General features: G+C 36.0%; 1 long non-coding RNA gene across 1 annotated transcript in view; it reads right to left on the reverse strand.

Annotated features, from left to right (window-relative positions):
• Nucleotides 1-18,434, reverse strand: part of LOC109263692 (uncharacterized) — a 78,739-nt gene that overhangs the window by 17,326 nt on the left and 42,979 nt on the right. The window lies entirely within an intron of this gene.

An 18,434-nucleotide genomic window follows, 5' to 3' on the forward strand; every position in this document is an offset into this window, starting at 1 on the left:
TAAGCAACCCATGAAATAAACCATTTAATATTTTAAATTAAATATTTTAATTTAATTAAAATAATATCTTAATATTTTAAACTATATTTTAATATTTTAGATTAATATTTTAATATTAAATTATTTAAAATTTACATTATATTAAATTATTTAAATTAAATTAGAATTAATTTAAATTAATATTTTAATTTAACATTTTAAATTAAATAGATGATTCTGTCATTAATTGAACAATTTAAATGTATTGTAAACAACTTAGACAATTCCAATTGGACAATTTCAAAACAGCCATATCAGAATCCATATGTATATCTACTGTCATTTAATGCCATTTGCAAAACTCCTAACAGGAAAACTTTTATCAGTATCAACCATCTCCCCACCTAGATGAGAAAACTAGACAAATCCTGGTGTGTATTCATTAGCCAAGCAGGACTTAGTTAAATGGACATCTAAAGGTTTCCTCTAGCAAAGCTTTCCTTTACAGGCAGTTGGAAAAATCTGTACTATATTGACTAAAAGTTTAATGTGTAAGACTTTGTTCATAGAAACCTAATCAGATGGTTAGAGATGTTGGCAATTTAGGACCTGCTGGAGTAAATGGGTAAACAGACTTTGGTAATCTAAACTATCAATTTGCATGTTTTTCTTTACACACAACTCATTCTTTACATGTAAGGCCCAATCTTTTCAGTGTTTGGATGACTGGTTCAAAGGAAGCCTGGAAAAACATAACTTTGTAGTGACTAAAATGCTATCCAACTATATATTGTTTATTGTAAATAGTGGTGAACAGTGGTTAATAATTTTATATTTTAAAAAATGAATATGTGGGTTGCTGACGGGGAGGTGGATGGGAGATGGGCTAGATGAGTGATGGACCTTAAGGAGGAGCACTGGGTTTTAAATGTAAGTGATGAATCACTGAATTTTAATCCTGAAGCCAACACTATATGTTACAATATATGTTAACTAACTTGAATTTAAATAAAATCTTGAAAGAAAAAAATTAAAACGAAAAGAAAGCTGAAAAATAACACCTGAAACATATTCTCTTACAAATTTTGAAAAAATAGGGGCGCCTGGGTGGCTCAGTCGGTTAAGCGGCCAACTTCGGCTCAGGTCATGATCTCACCGTCCGTGAGTTCGAGCCCCGTGTCGGGCTCTGTGCTGACATCTCAGAGCCTGGAGCCTGTTTCAGATTCTGTGTCTCCCTCTCTCTGACCCTCCCCCGTTCATGCTCTGTCTCTCTCTGTCTCAAAAATAAATAAACGTTAAAAAAAAATTAAAAAAAACCACAAATTTTGAAAAAATAAAGAATAACTTTCACCATCTTAAAAAAAATTTGAACTTCTACATCTGAAAATCAGCAGTATGTTATAAAATTTTTGCTTTTAATGTCTTCCTTTGTTAATTAAAGAGTTATAACCAAACACTTGAAAATGTATTTCTTCAAATGTTCCTGGGACCCACTGTAATTCTTTTGCTATGGGAATAATTTCACCCTTTAATTTATCAGCTTGCAAATTTATCTTTAGGTAGTTAAGTGTTCTGTGTGTGTCCCCCACCCAAACCTCCCTAGAATTTTTAGGAAGATTTCTGGTCACTCCAGCATAGCTCTTCAGCCTCCAGGAGTTTACCCTTAGCCTCTATATCTCCTCAACTGGACCATCAGATCACAGAGGCTACCATCATTGGGTAAAACTATGGGAATGCAGTCCTTATTGCCTGCTTTGGGTCAGGGGTAGCAAGCATAACAGGGAATAAGGAAGGTCTTCTATCTATGAACAAAGTTTTAGTCATTGCAGACGAAACTTATATATGCTTTTTTCCTTGGAAATGTCATACATGTAATTAAGTTCTAGAATGCTATGGTGATGATGTTTAACCACTGTTTGTGGTTAAGTGAGTTTTAGTGGCTCACCTGGGCACTGAACTTTGAAAGTTGCTATATACATGTGCATATATATGTTATATATGTATTATGTATCTAGTTATATGCTATATTTTTGTATAGAATTTTCGTTGAACCAACCATTTAACCTGAACATTTGATTAAGAACAATGTATTGGCAATTACCCTGGATAATAGGATTTGCCACATTTAAAATTAAATGAATGAAGTGATGTAGGAGTTATATGTTCATAGATAAAATGTTTTTAAAAATCATGTTTCTAGAGTATAAAATGTGATCATTGATCTGAGTTCTCTCATTTTATGAATTGTCCTTAACATTTAGTTGAACAATAACTCATAGTTACTGAATCATTCAATTTTGTGTGGGCAAAAGTGGCCTCATAAATAATTTAAGTCTTTCAGTAGTTTTAAAAACTGTTTTTGTACCCCAAGGGAATTCCACATATTTGTGAATAATTAGTGAAATTCTAAATGGACTGTTGATTAAAATATGTTTTTAAGGCATTCTTGAAAATTCTAAGAATCTTGATATATATCAGTATTCAAAGGTGAGATGTCCATAATTATTTTGAGGAGATTTTTCTAAAGTCTGAAATAAAAGAATTTAGGAACTTTGAAATAAAACCTGGGCAATTTAGTTCTTGGAAATGAATTTTAGAATATATTTAAAATGCCATTTTCAACACTTAAACGCTATGGTTTATTTCCAACAACAGTTTATTAAGGTATGTTTGTCAATAGATAATTGTTCTTTTTGTAAAATTTATTTTAGAGAGAGTGTGTGCACAAGTGGGGGAGAGGGACAGGGGGGAAGAGAGAGAGAGAGAGAGAGAGAGAGAGAGAGAGAGAGAGAGAGAGAGAGAATCTTAAGCAGACTCCACACCCAGCATGAAGCCCAACATGGGGCTCAATCCCATGACCCTGGAATCATGACCTGAACCAAAATCAAGAGTTGGACACTCAACTGACTAAGCCACCCAGGCACCCCAATCATTGTTCTTTTTAAACATAGTTTTAACCCAGATGAGAAGTTGATTGTTGCATTAGTTTTTGAGTTCTGAGATTTATAGACAGGTACCATTTATACTCTTTTCCACACACAGAGAAAAAAAAGTCATTTTGAAACAGAAAACTGCTTCATTCCATAAGCATGCCATTAATGCATGATCCAAGATGTCATTGTTTGGATGAGATAATCAAATTCCTACATGAATCAACTGAAAGCAGCTGCTTAGTTTAGGAATGATTTGAAGATATGTAAATTGAAGACAGTTGATTGAAAGAGAGGAAGAAAATGAGTAAGTGTAAGGCTATTACTGAAAACGCAAAATGATTAAAAAATCATCATTATGACTACTAGACCAATTAAAATATTTTATGCTCATTTGTTTTTCAAGGAACTGCCTCCAAGTGAAAGCACAGCTCTAGGTCTTCTATTAACAAGTACATGTTTGATACTGACAGATGTACATGCCGTCATTTTTGAGACTATGAGTTTAAAACCTTTGGGAATCGTCAAAGAATGAATGAACTAACATTCTTTAAAAATACCAGTGCAAGAAAGTTTGTTCACAATAATAATTCATGTTTATAAGGTGCCTTTCATTCAACTCTTAAGACTCTGTGTATAGATGTGTTTAAATATGCATGGTCATATATCACTGTCTTCATACATCATAGCCCAAATGTTTCAATTCCTTGGACATAAAGCAACTCTTTATTTCGTATGTGAAAACACAGTCTCTACCCTTGCCACACAAACTCTACAAATAGCACCTTCTTATTTATGCTCCTATATTGCTTGTGCTGAAGGATTGTTAATGCAATCTTTTCTTACAGCAATTTTTAAAAACTTCTTTAAAAACAAAACACCTGTGTTTTCTGGCAGGACAACAATGTATCAGCAAAAATAGCTTTATTTAATGACTGACTGTGGTTAGCTAGCGCCCCATAATTCATTTCATAATTGGAAAAAAATGTAACATTTGCTGACATCATCTGAGTGCTGATCTGGACCCATTGAACAGGGAGTATTCCAACAAAAATGATTTAATTTTCCACTTCACAATTCAGGAAGAATTTAGGATTAGGGCATTCATGGAGTCTAGAAATGGTTTTTGTTTGCAGGATTTTAGCTCAAAATTGGACAGGAAGGAAGACTGGAACATAGTTTAATTTCCAAAGCAAAATTTCATCTGTAAAATGTCACTTCCTCTTATGCATACCAATATCAGTCTGAGATCAAACATATTAACCTCTGAGGGAAAAAATAGTGTTAGAAATGAAAAATCTAATGGGTTAGGAGAGATAGAATTACCCTAAGTTCTATTCTGAAAGACTTTCTTAAACAAACATGTACTCACTTGACTCTTGTCTACATGGATCTCCAGTTTATTAGGAAGTTTACGGTACAAAATACACATGAATTGCATCAATGATTATTTAAAAGCAATGCACTACCAGTTGTAGTGTCATTATTTGATACTGATATAGCAGTGGGTTCGAAATTTTATTTTATTTTTTATTTTTAATTTTTTAATATGAAATTTATTGTCAAATTGGTTTCCACACAACATGCAGTGCTCATCCAACAGGTGCCCTCCTCAATGTCCATCACCCACTTTTCCCTCCCCCAACCCTTATCAACCCTCAGTTTATTCTCAGTATTTAAGAGTCTCTCATGGTTTGCCTCCTTCCTTCTCTGTAACTTTTTTTTTCCCCCTTCTCCTCCCCACTGGGAGGAGACTCCCCACACTCCTCCCCACTTCTGTTGAATTTCTCAGGATCCACATATGAATGAAAAGGGTTCGAAATTTTATATACTGCACTGCAAACATGGATAAAGAATATCTAGCCTAATCTTTCTTTCTTTCTTTTTTTTTTTAAATTTTTTAACGTTTATTTATTTTTGAGACAGAGAGAGACAGAGCATGAACGGGGGAGGGGCAGAGAGAGAGGGAGACACAGAATCAGAAGCAGGCTCCAGGCTCTGAGCCATCAGCCCAGAGCCCGACGCAGGGCTCGAACTCACGGACCGTGAGATCGTGACCTGAGCTGAAGTCGGACGCTTAACCGACTGAGCCACCCAGGCGCCCCTAGCCTAATCTTTCTTAAGGAAGCTCATCTTCATATCAGAGAGGAGGCAGAAGGACTTTATTTCTAAAGTTGTCATCATCAATATTATTTGTCTCATCTCACCTAAACATTGTCTTATGAATACCCTTAATTCTCTGTATTCTCTTGGCAGGACTTGCCTCCAAAGTCATGACCTGGGTTAAATCCATCTGTCTACTGACACTATGCGGGCATCTGAGCAGCTGAAATGGCTTGGGGGGGAAAAAAAAACCCCACAACTGTGTGTCTGGTCTCTCTTTAAGTTCCATAGCCACAAATCTCAGCTGGGCACTCATCATGTCCAGAATCTTACTCAACTTTAATAATATTTTCACCATCTTACATTCTGGCTCAGTCTGCCATAAAAAAATAACATAGACTGGGTGGCTTAAACAACAGAAATTTATTTCTCACAGTTTTGGAGGCAGGAAGTCTAAGATCAATGCTGGCTTATTCCAGTTTCTGGTGAGGGCATTCTTCCTGGATTGCAGATGGCCATTTTCTTGCTATGTCCTCACATGGCAGAGATTTTCTCCCTTTTTCTCACTCTCTCTCTCCTTCCCCCTCTTCTTACAAAACCATAGTCTGATCATGTCAGGGCCTCACCTTTATGGCCTCATTTAACCTTAATTAGCTCCTAAAGATACTATCTCCAAATGCAATCACATTGATGGTTAAGGCTGCATCATAAAAATTTGGAGGGGGGTGGTGGGGTGCCTGGGTGGCTCAGTTGGTTGAGGATCTGACTCTTGATTTCTGCTCAGGTCATGATCCCAGGGTTGTGGGATCAAGCTCTGTGTTGGGCCCTGTGCTGAGTGTGGAACCTGCTTAAAATTCTCTCTCCTCTTCTGCCCCTCTCCCTGCTCATGCTGTCTGTCTCTCCCTCTCTCTAATGTAAAAAAAAATTGGGGGGAGACACAATTCAGTCTATTGTAATTCCCAAGTGATAATTTCACTCCTTCTCTTTGACACTCTTACATTACTTGGTCTCTCCACTACCTTCACAGCTCACTATAAGCTTATATTTACCAGGAAAGCAGAAACATTTAGACAGGAAATTCCTCATTTTTTCCCATGAAAACTTGCCTCATGACTCCTCTTCAACTTCCTTCTCTGTACTGTGGATGATGTGGCTTGGCCCAGGTCAAAAGACAACCTGGTAAAGACTTTCATGGTGTTCCAAATCCTTGCCAGTGACTTAGTTTCTGTAATTATTTGCTCTCAGATCCTATCCTTTGAATTTCTGTTCCATTTCTCTATGCCTCTTCATTAAAATATTCTTCAGATTTATCTATAATTGCTGCCCTTACTTTTTCAACTCACATTCTCTCTTAACCAACCTCAATAGGACATCTGTCCCTATAACTTCATTGACTTCATGATTGTCAAGATTATTAATAATCACTGTATTTCAAACATTAATGGCCATTCTATCATTCCTTTTTTGCTTGCCCCTTCAGCAGTATTCAACAAAGTTGATCACTACTTCTTTCTTATTTTCTAAAAAAGATTTATTTGTTAAGAAAATTTACTGTGGTAAGAACACTTAACACTAGATCTACTCTCTTAACTGATTTTGAAAGTATATGATAGGGTATTGTTATTTATATTATATAAATATTGTTATTTATAGGGTATTGTGCCTACATATAGGCACAATGTTGTACAGCAGATCCCTAGAAATTATTCATCTTCATTCTTGAGACAGTTATTTTTCTTGGAGTCCATGACAAGATAGTCTCCTGGTTTTCCTCTATCTCACTGGCTGCTTTCCTTAGTCTTCTTTCTGAGCTCTGTCTTCTCTGTCTCAATGCTATAGGTATGAGCAATTCAGGGCTCTATCTTGGTCTCCCTTCTTTGCTCTATTTAAATAGTTTTTAAAATAAACCTCATTTAATCCCATGGTTTTAAATACCACTTGTATGCTGATGAATTCCAAATCTTTATGTTCAGCTCCAACTTCTCTTCTGAGCTCCCAAGTATATACCCAAGTCCTATCAGACATCTCCACATTAATTTTAAACAGTCCTCTCCAATTTAATGTATGCCAAATAAAACATTTATCTTTCTTTCCCAAATCTAACCCCACTGGGTCTTTTTCTTTTCTTTTCTTTTTTTAATGTTTATTTTTTAGAGAGAAAGAGACAGAATGTGAATGGGGGAAGGGCAGAGAAAGAGACACAGAATCTGAAGCAGGCTCCAGGCTCCGAGCTGCCAGCACAGAGCCTGACATGGGTCTCAAACTCACAAACTGCGAGATCATGACCTGAGCTGAAGTTGGATGTTTAACCGACTGAGCCACCCAGGTGTCCCTGTATCTTCTTTTCAGTATATGGCATCACCATATACCCAGTAGCTGAAGCCAAAAATCTAGGAGTCAACATTGATTCTCCTTTTCTCATTCATCTTCATATCTGAACACTTAGCAAATCCCACTGACTTACTTTACCTCTAAAAGTATTCTGAAAACTTCCACTTTTCTCTGTTTCCACCACTACACTTTCCTCCAAGCCACCAGAATCTCTCTTCTGGACTACTTACATAATCTGCTAACCATACCAAGGCTCCTTCCTATTCTCTACTCCCAGTACAAATAGAATCTAAGTGGAATAGATATGTGGTAACAACAGTACTTTTTAAAAATAAAAATCAAATCATAACCCTCTTTTGCTTGAAATTCCTCTGATGACTTCTCATCAAGATCAGAATAAAATCTGAAATATGGACGTAGAAAACTCCAGGACTTGTAGCATTTTCAATGTATTGTATGAGGGAGTTAAGGTCTGCAAAAATGATTTCACCACTAAGTATGATATTAGCTGTGGATTTTTCACAGATGCTCTTTATCAGGTTGGGGAAGGTGCCTTCTATTTCTAATTTTTTGAGTTTTTTTTTTTTTAATCCTTAAAGAGTGTTGAACGCTGCCAAATACTTCTTTATCATTTGAGATAATTATGTGGTTTTGTCCTTTCTTCTATTAGTATGATGCATTGTGTTGATTGATTTTTATATGCTGAGCCAATCTTGCATCACTGGGATCCATTTTACTTGGTTATGGTGTATAATCCTTACATGTTGCTGGATGCAGTTTGCTGGTATTTTTGTTGCAGAATTTTTTGTTTCCTCCTGAAGTTTTCTCTGGTTTTCATAGCAGAGTAATGTTGACCTCGTAGAATTAATTTGGAAAATTTCTTATTTTTTAAAAGAATTTGTGAAATATTGGTGATAATTCTTCTTCAGGTTTGGTAGAACTCACCAGTGAAACTATCTGGGCATGGGCTTTTCTTTGTGAGATATTTTTTGAGTTCTAATTCAATCTCTACTTGTTATAGATCCATTCATACTTTCTATTTCTTCTTGAGTCAGTTTTGGTAGTTTGTACCCTTTGAGGTATTTGTTCATCTCAACTGGATTATCTAATTTGTTGACATACAATAATTCACAGTATTCCCTTATAATTCTTCCTATTTCTATAGATCAGAAACTAATCACTATTTTAAATCTTATTTTAGTTATCATAGTCTTTTTTTTTAGTAGTTTGACTAAAGGTTTTCCAATTTTTGTGATGTTTCCAAAGAACAAACTTTCACTGATTTTATTTATTGTATTTATATTCTTTATTTCATTTATTCTTGCTCTAATCATTATTTTTTTTTCCTTCTGTTTTCACTTAGTTTGCTTTTTTGAGTTTCTTGAAGTGGAAAGTTAGGTTACTGATTTGATAATTTCTTCTTTTTAAAAATGTTTATTTATTTTGAGAGAGAGAGAGAGAGAGAACATGAGCAGGTGAGGGAGAGAGAGAGAGGAAGAGAGAGCATCTCAAGGCTCCATTTGTCAGTGAGAAGCCTGACACAGGACTTGATCTTATGAACTGTGAGATCTGACTTGAGCTGAAATCAAGAGCCAGATGATCAACTGACTGAGCCACCCAACGCCCTATTCTTTTCTTCTCTTTAAACCAATGTTTATTGCTATAAACTTCTTTTATTTTTAAATTTTTTAAACATTTATTTATTTTTGAGAGACAGAGACAGAGCATGAATGAAGGAGGGGCAGAGAGAGAGAGACAGAGAGAGAGAGAGAGAGAAAGAGGGAGAGAGACAGAGAGAGAGAATCCTAAGCAGGCTCCAGGCTCTGAACTGTCAGCACAGAGCCTGATGTGGGACTCAGACTCATGAACTGTGAGATCATGACCTGAGCTGAAGTTGTATGCTTAACCGACTGAGCCACCCAGGAACCCTTATTGCTATAAATTTCTTAGCACTGCTTGAGCTGCAGTTCATAAATTTTGGTATGTTCTGTTTTCATTTTCATTCACTTCAAAGTATTTTAATTTTTCTTTTGGTTTAGTCTTTTACCTATTGATTATTTAGCAGTGTGTTATTTAATTTCCACATATTTGTGAATTTCCCAGATTTTCTTCTGTTACTAATTTCTAATTTCAATTTATTGTGGTTGGAGATCATACTTTGGATTATTTCAATCCTTTGAAATTATTTAGATTTATTTTGTGGCCTAACATATGGTCTATACTGGAGAATATCATGAGTACTTGAGAATAATGTGTATTCTATTGTTGTATAGATTGTTCTGGAGATTATGTTAGTTCTATTTGGTGTACAGCATTAAGTCTTCTCTTTCGTTGTTGATCTTTTATATATTTGTTTTATTTATTATTTAAGTGGGTATTATAATCTCCAATTATTATTGTTAAACTGTGTTTTTCTCTCTTCATTTCTATCTGTTTTTGCTTCATGTATTTGGGAACTTTGTTATTGGGTACATTTGGTGGGGATGTATTTTAAACACAATTATACCTGTATTGTGCCATTTTATTTAAATGCACTTTTCTTATTTTAAAAACTCTATAAAAACCACAATACAGTCTTGGGGCACTTGGCTGGCTCAATTGTAGAAGCATGCAACTCTTGATCTCCAGATCATGAGTTTGAGCACCACGTTGGTGTAGAGATTACTTAAATAAGTAAATAAACTTAAAAAAATATTTATGAAGAACCCACAGTACACTCATTCTTCTATTGTATATCTGACCACCATAGTTTCCTATGCCTAATTTAATAAACCCTTAGAAAATAGTCATTAACAGGTCATGTAGCTTAAGTCTTTTACATTTCCATCTGAATTTTTAAACTTTGAGTTGTGTCTCCATTTTGTTCCTTTGATTGCTGTCATTATAGGTTGTGTTTTTTTTCCCTCAAAACAAACAAAAATTGCCTGAATGTGTGAATCTAAAGGAAATCATCTAGGTATTCATTCTCATTTTCATATTTTCTCTCTGTGTATCAATCTCTCTGCTTTCCTTTTTCCATTTATTCCATCTCACTGTTAGCTTCTTTTTCAGGTAGCTACATTTTCCTAAACCCAGAGGAAAGAGAGCTCCTCTTTCCAATGGTTTCAACATCCCAGGATTTGGTTTCATACCAATCTTTCAACCAATCAGTGTGACCAGAGATAATGATTGATTACAATGATTGAACAGGCCTGGGACCAAGGCCCACTATGGAGCTGGTGGTGGAATCAGCCCCAACCACCCACATGAGCAGAGAGCTGGGGAGGAGTGCTTTCTAAAAGGAAAATTGAGGTGCTTTTATCAGAAGAAGGAAGAGATGTCAGGCATGTAGAAAAAACAGATGATCAATGTCCCTGATGTGGCAGATCATAAGAATCACCAGAACAGGTGTTGAAAACAGGGATTCCTAAATCCGACATCATTCGTACTGAATCAGAATCACTTAGAGGAGTTGTCTAGGAATTGTTTTGTTTGTTTTTGTTTTTTGTTTGTTTTTGTTTTTTTGAGAATGAGAGAGAGCTGGGGAGGGTCAGGGGAAGAGGGAGAGAATTTTAAGCAGGTTCCATTCCCAGCAGAGAGCCCAATGCAAGGTTCAATCTCATGACCATGAGATCATGACCTTGAGCTGAAACCAAGAGTCTGATGCTTAACCAACTGAGCCACCCAGGTGTCCCTAGAAATTGGTGTTTTTAGTATTATTCATGACTGTTCCCTTTTTGTCATTGCATCTACTAAAGTGTAAACAAGTACTTGGAACATTCTCTTTTTGCATCTATCTTAAAGATATACTTCTCAGGCTACACACACAAGCTTAAGAGGAGTAAACAATTATCGACTGCATTTAAGTTGAATAGATGTGCACTTGAAATTGGTATGGGGATGATCTTAAATAGATATTGATATTTCTCTAACCCATCAGGGAATTATTCACTCCTTTGTTGGACTTCTGCAGTGGAGAACTAATGACATGTTTTATTTTAAAAAGAGGAAAAATGAAAACAAAACAGAAAACTCTTTTAATTCATTTCTTATTTTCTTCCAAAAAGCAAAAATAGAGAAATGACTGCACTCTGGATTTTTTAGGAGAGGAGACCATATTTTTCATGTCTATAATTATACCCACACCCTTCATTACTAAACATCTGTTTAAGCTTCATCACTAGAAGACATCCTCAGCAGATTGAAAAGTCACAGTGAGCACCAATGAGTTACTTGCTGGTCAGCTGTGTTAATTGATTTAAGTGTGTGATGTGTGAAGTGGTGCTGAGAGTAGAGGTTTACTGCCTCTTTTGTGCTTTCATGAAGGTGTGTTGGCTTCTCTGGATTCTGTATATTTTGTGTATCTGAGTTTTAAAGCCAATATGTACCAATGCCAAAGGAACTTAAGCTGTAACACATACGTGCAGTGAGCATCATGGAATTTGTGCTTTAAAATGTCCAACAGCAATAACAATAATAACAACAGCAATACCAACAGCATTAAATTGAAATTCAAATAACATTTGTTGAGCATTTTTTATTACTCGCCATTGCATTATACGCATAACATGAATAATCTATTAAATCCTTACAACAACTATATGAGGTAGCTGCTATTATTATTCCTATTTTATAGTGAGGAAATAGAAGCTTGAAGAAATCTACATAAGTTCACACAGCTATGAAATGGCTGAGACAAGTTTAGTACAGTCTGCCTCCATCCATATCTACCTACCCTCTCCTCTTAGTGAGTAATGGATTTATAATGCCAATGGGGATAGATATGTTTGGTAATAATGTGTTTATTTGACGCCTAGGAGGACAAGATTTGCAGAGTCATCGTATATATATCTGAATCAATGACCCTGCCTTCATTAACTCAGTATTTCACATAGCTAAAGGAGCTTAGCACAGATTTGGGTGTTTTGGAACACTTAGAAGTCATTAAAGTCTTGCCTCTACATTGAAGGCTCCTGGGTTGAGAAGGAACAGACTTCAAGAGTCCCTTCTGTCTGTTGATGTGGGATAGACAGATTAGATTCACAGAATAAAAGCAAATGAACACGCAAGTAGAAACATGCGCCCTTTGAGTTCAATGAAAGCAAAAACTGAACTCATTCATTTGTGGCCACCATCAAGAAGTCCTCATTTATTCAACCTGTGTCTCCAAGGAAAATTTTTCATGTTTCTCATAAAAAGTTTATTTCCATATTGATTTTATTTCTTTAAAAATAATCATAGATTTTTCAAAAACTTCTTGGTCTTTTTATTAGCTTCTTTGAAAGTTAGAGGTAACCCCGTTATCTCCAAAACTGGTTTGAATCAGGTACACAATTAGGAGTCCAACAAGTTGGAGAAAAATTTGAACTTTCCAACACCAGTTCATCATCCTTTTTATAGAACAGGAATCAACAAAAGAAAAAGGGAAAGCTTGCCTCAACAATCCTATGCAAAGAACCTCCCAGTTTGTTTTTTCTTTAATTATTGTCAGTCCTTGAGAAATGTACATATCTGTTGCAATAAGCAGGAGTTGTGGCATGCTCTGTGAAGATGGGCCAAACCTCCTGCAGGACCGTGTGAATGGAATTCAGTATACATTGCAGCCTAAAAATATTGTAAGAGCATTCCATTCTTCTCATGAGACTTTTCTTCCTTTCTTATTCAACTGCATTCAGATCTCTGTGGGGAGCAAGTGGGAGTCTGTGGATTTAATGAAATGTAAAAGCAGAGGAGATTTCCAGGGAGCCCTCTTTCTACCCCTAAAGGTCTTCATTTGTCTACAATGCTTAATAGATCAGTTTAGTCCAGAATTCACTGATACAGGAGAGATATTGACTTGCCCTATTGTGTAAACATAGAAAGCTCCAAACCAAAACCCCTGTCAGTGACCCTAAGCCCTAAGCTTTAGGAACTATGGGATTGAGACAAGAAATTGTGAGAGTCAACAATGGCACTGACAACCATACGTTATTGACTCAGACTGATTGGAAATTAAAGCACCAACCCTAGAGGAAAATTTGCAAAGAAATCAGGGAATGCTCGGGTGTTCTATATTCTTGAGCTCTTATTCTTTCTTGACTGGATCATTATTAGCAAAGGCAAATAGAAAAACTGCAAAATACTTTTGTAACTTCTTTTCCCTTTAAAATAGTTGTCATTGACTAAGGTCCCGTGTGAAAAGTCAGAATGGGACTTGGATGATTTATACTAATTTTGCCTCTACTTCTGAATTGATGTGACTATAGACAACTCATATCACCTCTGGATGCCTCTGGTTTTTAAATTTACAGAGAGTGATGTAATCATATCTTCCTCCTTTCTTATCCACCAAGACAGTTGTCAGTCAGGCTATGGACAATGACATGTTAAATTCTGAGCAAAGAAGACTGACAAAATTCATGGGAATACTTTTTTCCCCTTACTGTTGTATTTTCCCTTCATTTAAGAATCAGTGTTGTTTCTCTGCATCCAACAGACAACAGAGAAGTACAGATATGTCCTGTCTTGTTGCTGGTATCTTCCTTCTCTCCAAAACATTATCAGTGACTTCACCAATAGGAAAGCAGAGTTTGGGAGACTGGATTCGTCAGATAACTTGTACTCCCTCTGCTGGTTGAGTGGATCATATTTCTATTTCCATGACTCCCAGGCTCTAAGATTGATTGATTGATTAATTAATTAATAATGGATTTATGTGTTTACTTTGGTAAAGTTGAAAATTATGTATATTTTTTAGAGAGTAAAGTGATCAGCTTAGAGTGAATTTGTAATATTTTATGTTTTCCAGTATTTGGGTGTGTTGTCGTTTTATTCAGCACAAATGTAATGGACAGGTTCCTAAAACTAGGTTTTAGCAAAGTGGTGTTTTCAGGGATTAGAAAATCTACCCAACTCCAACTTTCTGATGGTACATACAAATAAAGGTGTAAGAAATAGATACTTATCTAGAATTTGGTATCAATCATTGCCTTTAAAACACTGGAGGGTAGCTTGGTACACATGGGGAGCAGTCTGATAAAAACAGCTGAACCATCAAATATGTTTAAATTCATGAGTTCATAGTGATATGAACAAAACCTCTAATCAGTCACCTTTAAATGATGATAAAGAAGCAATTAATTATTTTGAACACTGGTAAATAAGATGAAAGAATCAAGCAATTACCCTGTCTTTTCTGTATGAATTATACTGAGTAATCTAAAGTAGATAAAAGCAGTATCTCTTTATATAAGTATTTCAGCCATGTAAATGTAAAAGAAATGATAAAATTAGAAGAATATCACCATCTTTCAATCCCTAATCAATTAATGTATCTAGGCATCAAGCATCAAAGGTTACTAACATCACATAGAGAGCTAGATCATGTGCCTCCCGCTGAAAGAATACATCACTACCTATGGACTTGCCAAAGGTATGGAACCGGAGACTGACCAAGCCTCTGGATCCAGCTGCCAATTTGTAGGAAATACAAGGGGACGGAGGAAATGCTGAATTACAGCATGAGCGTGCAATCAGCAAAACTCAGACCGTGGGAATATTTACAGGTCAAATGTCCTGGGCTCTTCAGCAGATAAACTGCAAAGAAAAGACATGGGTAGAGAGGAAGTCTCTAGAATAAAAATGACTTAAAAGAGATACCATTTTTTAAAAAGAGCAAGTCTTAACTAGAGTGTTGGAGGTACACTCTTGGGTAATAAAAAGATGAAGAAACAGAGGAACAGTTATGATGCTAGTCAGGTTGGTGCTTACATCTGGGAAGAGAGAGGCGCTGAGAGACTGGAATGGAATAGAGGGAGGTCCTTCAAGGATGTTAGCAAAGTTCTCTTTCTTGACCTGGGTGGTGGTTACAGGGTGCTCACCTTATAATAATTCACTAACCTATGAATTTGTGTGAGTTTTTCTTTCTGTGTTTTATTTTACCATAACAAAATTTTAAAAATAGGCATCCAGAATGAGAAGGGTACCTATTAGCTGCTTCAGTCAGTTCCCCTTCTCCCTGTTTCCTAATTTTCTCTCCCTCTCTTCTCTTTCTCTGTCTGTCTGGTCATCATGATTACTCTTTCCAGTTCCAGGCTTTCAGTCACCTGTGGGCACCTCCCTCATGTGGCTTTTTTAGATGCAAGTTGAAGCTCTTGTCTGCTTGTTGGTTTTGGGGACTGCTTGTGCCTAGTCTAATATCACAGACCAGTGGGATAGCTGGGAAGAGAAGAGAGAGTCAGAAATTCACCTCTTTTTGCTGATTTTTTTTAAGTTTATTTATTTATTTTGAGAGAGAGAGAGCGAGAGCGCACATGCCTGAGCCAGGGAGGGAGAGAAAGAGAATCCCAAGCAGGCTCCATGCTGACAGTGAAGAGCCCGACATGGTGCTCGAACCCATGAACCATGAGATCATGACCGGAGCTGAAACCAAGAGTCAAATGCTTAACTGATTGAGCCACCCAAGCACCCCATCTTTTTGCTGATTTTCAAGCTCTGCCACATAAACTCAATTTCATCATAGCTCATGTTATACTGTGAACATATATAAATCAAAATATATATATTGATTTATATATCAAATATATATTTTATTTTTTTAAAAATATGAAATCATGTAAGTGTACAAAATATACACTTACATGATTTCATATTTTAAAAAAAATGGTTTATCTGGTCAGTTATTCATAAGTTTAACTTAGATTTAAATGGTAGACTCAGAAAGGATAAATATTTTAGACAAAGGTTGTTTAAGAAACAACTAACTAGTGGGGCACCTGGGTGGCTCAGTCAGTTGAGCATCTGACTTCAGCTCAGGTCATGATCTCATTGTTTGTGGGTTTGAGCCCCATGTTGGGCTCTTCACTATCAGCATGGAGCCCGCTTTCGATCCTCTGCCCCTCTCCCACTTGTGCACACACATATGCACACACTCTCTCTCTTATAAATAAACCTTGAAAAAAAGAAACAGCTAATTAGTTTTGTTGAGTACCTTCTATAAGCCATTCACCAGGTTAGTTTTCTTTAAAGAAGTTATAAAAAAATAGTAGCTACCATTTATTGAGTATCGGTTATGTGCTGGGCAGTTTCCTAATCCTGAAACAGACGTACTATCTCTACAAAGTGGGCACCATGTCTGTATTTTACAGATAAGGCATGTGAAGTTCTGAAGGATAAAATGATTTGTTCAAAGTCATACAGATAGTTACTTATGAAAACAAAATTGAACCTGTGTCTTTCTGGCTCCAGGGTTTGCTTTTTCACCATGGGATGGTGACTGAATATTGCAACATGGAAGTTTTCATTATATAGTTAAAAGTGCCATTTTCTAAATTAACATCATGGTAAGGTACGACCCTGGACTTGAGTTTTAGTATGAGCTACAAGATCTACTGTGGAAGATCATGTGTGGGGGGGTGGCTGCCCTTCATGTCATGAGTGTAAAGCACAACTCTCATGGCAAATAGATAAAAATCACCCTTGAGTACAAATTAAAGCTAATGTTAGAGAGGACTTCCCACTACCCTGACAACTGTCACCTTTCCTTTTCTGTCTCTGGCACTGCCTCACCTCATTCATGATTTCCTTTTTTTCTCTTATTACTGTGTAATGGAAACTTGGTGTGTTGATTATACACTGCTGATTTCTTGGTAAATCAATGGAAAATATTCTTTCTTCTAGACTCCTAGAAAAGAATTGACATACTCATTTTATTGTAAAAAATTGTTCTTCATGTGACCTATTCCTCACTTAGCAAAAAGCCACTTGATGCTGGGAGATTTCTATTCTGGGGATTTGTACAATCCGGTTTATTTATTGCATGGAAATACATATGCACAGACAAGGGAATAAGAACTTGACTGAGTTTCTTGTTTAGTAGTAGCCTTACAAGGAAAAAAACCCTTTTATTTCATTAAAATTTTGCCTTAAAATTTTTTCTCTTATAGCTTTTCAAATGGAATTTGAAAAGGATTATGATTTTGGTGGGGAAAAGAACCATTTTCTGTTTTGCGTAAGCATTAATATATTGGCAGGGTTTATTTAATTAATCTGCCACAAATGTAGCAAAAGCAGCATTAACACACATTGTATTTGTATGACTCTTACTTTCATAAGACTATATATTTTTTCATGTTTATAAAAGTGTGGATGTTGCTGATATGGCTTTTTTTCTTTTAAAATCTAAATCACACACACACACACACACACACACACACACACACACATTTATGCAAAGCAAACTAAAATCCGTGTTTTTCTTACTGCATTTCCTTAAGAGAAGAAGCTCTCTAATATCTGGGAATGAGTCTTTGGCCATTTTTTTTTTTTTTAATGTAACTAATGATAGATTTTTAAGGTGCTAAACATGGCCTTGAGAACTATTTATATGTTAACACCTGGACTTACTGAATATTTCCAAAACAATCAAGTTATAGATCTTTCCTTTGAGGAACCTGGCTACCACTAGAGAAACAGAACATTCCATAGACACAGTAATGACATGTATACCTAAAGATCACTTGAAAAACAACAGTCTCAAGTTTCTGACCCTACCATACAAAATAAGTTATTTGGCCAAGTGAGAAGATTAAGTTGGTGGGCTACAATAAAGAAAATCCCTTAAGAATGAAAACACTGAGTTCTAAAAATCAGAATTCCTCAATAGTCAGTGGTTCTTAGCCCAGCTATCTATTAGAATTAGTGGGAGGGTATGTGTGAATGCTTCCATTAAATACTGATGCTCAGTCCTTCCCAGGTCTCTAGGTGTGGAACATAGGCAACAATATTTTTTAAAACTCTCCAGATAATCTCTCTGTGTGGCCAGTGTTAAGCATCACAGATCTGCATGATAATTTGTAAATATATTACAAATTCTGAGGAAATGTGGAATGACTTATTGCTTGATCAGAAGTCCTGATTTAAATATGGGAGGCAATCAGCAAGATTTGCTCACTGGCAATTCCTTTATTTCATTAAAAAGGCATTGCTGCATGGGGGGTTATGTGACGGCTCCATGGATATTTTGCCAGACATTTATGCCACCAAAAAGTGTGAAAACTTTTAAAAATGCTATGCTTCCAGACTACAGAAGATTTGTCCACTCAGGAAAATATGAAACAAGTGCTTCTGGGGGTC

Source organism: Panthera pardus, unplaced genomic scaffold, assembly GCF_024362965.1.
Source record: "Panthera pardus isolate Hobbes unplaced genomic scaffold, ASM2436296v1 HiC_scaffold_8, whole genome shotgun sequence".
Classification (NCBI taxonomy): Eukaryota; Metazoa; Chordata; class Mammalia; order Carnivora; family Felidae; genus Panthera; species Panthera pardus.